We start from the raw sequence: 1,720 nt of genomic DNA, 5'->3' as shown, positions 1-1,720 counted from the left end.
CTGCACGACACAGCGTATTGCAGCAAAGTACGGCCAACACTTGTATAGATGTCGTTATGGTTATTGCACTAAATCTGATTATACTTTCACTTTCTATTGAGCACTTTTCCTCATCACTTTTCACTAAAGAAATACACATACACGCACACACACACTCACACAAAGACGCACGCACGCACACACTAACATACATATACACTCGTACCCCCCCCCACACACACACATGCATACACGCGTATTCACGAGAGTGTCGAAATAAATATTTCTTTTGTGGAAAGCGAGTAGAAAGAGCGCTCAATTAGAATGAAAACATAATCAGGTTTATAACAGGCAATACACGTACACACACATGCACATGCACAATCATATATACTTACACACACGCACACGCACACACATTTATATTTATGTACATATGTATGTGCCTGTGTGTGCGTGAGCGGCACGCGTGAGCGGCACGCGTGTGTAGTGGTGGAAATGCGTGCAAGGTGCCAGATGAATTCTTGCCTCTGCGTTCCCCCATTGTCATCACTGTATATAGACAAACACAGATACATACATACATACATACATACATACATACATACATATATACACAAGAGGGTGCTGAAAAGTTCCTGGTTTTGGGTAAAAAAAAAATACAAGAGGATCAGTTAATAATGATTTTATTCAACATGTCCTCCTCTCAGATGCACACAATTATTGCAGCGGCCCTTCAGTTTTTCTAAACCCTGCAAAGGAACTCAGAAGGTTGGGCCTCCAACCAGGCCTTTTGCGATACCCTTAAAGCCAGGAACTTTTCAGCACATTTTCGTACACACACACACACACACACACACACACACACACATACATACATACACAAATACATACATACATACATACATACATACAGATAGACAGACAGGCACACAGACAGACAAACACACAAATAGACAGACAGACAGACAGACGTAGCCATGTGCTGAGAGGGATACTTTGGGGTTTGAATGGTTCACCCCCAGAAACATAGGTGTTTCGCTCATCATCCTTAAACAACCCTTATTCAGGCATCATTTGAGCGAGAAGGGCCACTCGACTTGAAGAAAATTTTAACCAGGCCCTACCTGTAAGCTAGATAATAACTTCTGTTTCCATATAGAATCCAGCAAGCAAAATATTTACTGAGACTTGCTAAGTAGTTTAATCTCGGAGTACAAATCACTCCCCATAAAATTTCTATGTAAAAGCACACCAAGCACCAAGCCCCGAGTAACATTAGCTGACTATCAGACACTGGTGTTTCAGCTTAGTTTCACCTCCTCCGAGATTAAATTTTTACCGACACACTGTGTTTAACAACACACTAACAATATTTTAAAACACAAAATCTATGGGGAGAAATTTGTTATCCGAGATAATATCTCTTAGTGAATGTATTGTACAGTGAAACTGTACAACCCTCCCGATAAAAAGTGGCAGTCCCAGCCATTATAAATAGACCAGTAGTCGGTCGGCAGGAGAAGGTCGAGAGTACGTGTAGACTATGTTGATAGTCGTGTCTGTGCTGATATAGTAATCATACTGTGATACTGTGTAGACGTTATAACGCTCCAACCTTTCATATATATATATATATATATATATATATATATATATGGGAGAATATACAAAAAATAACAACAGACGAGGACAGGTGGTGTAAATAACAAAAGGATATATTAGTATGACGCTCGGGAAT

Source organism: Octopus bimaculoides, chromosome 20 (genome assembly GCF_001194135.2).
Source record: "Octopus bimaculoides isolate UCB-OBI-ISO-001 chromosome 20, ASM119413v2, whole genome shotgun sequence".
In the NCBI taxonomy this organism is placed as follows: Eukaryota; Metazoa; Mollusca; class Cephalopoda; order Octopoda; family Octopodidae; genus Octopus; species Octopus bimaculoides.
Note: the sequence above shows the minus strand (reverse complement) of the source record.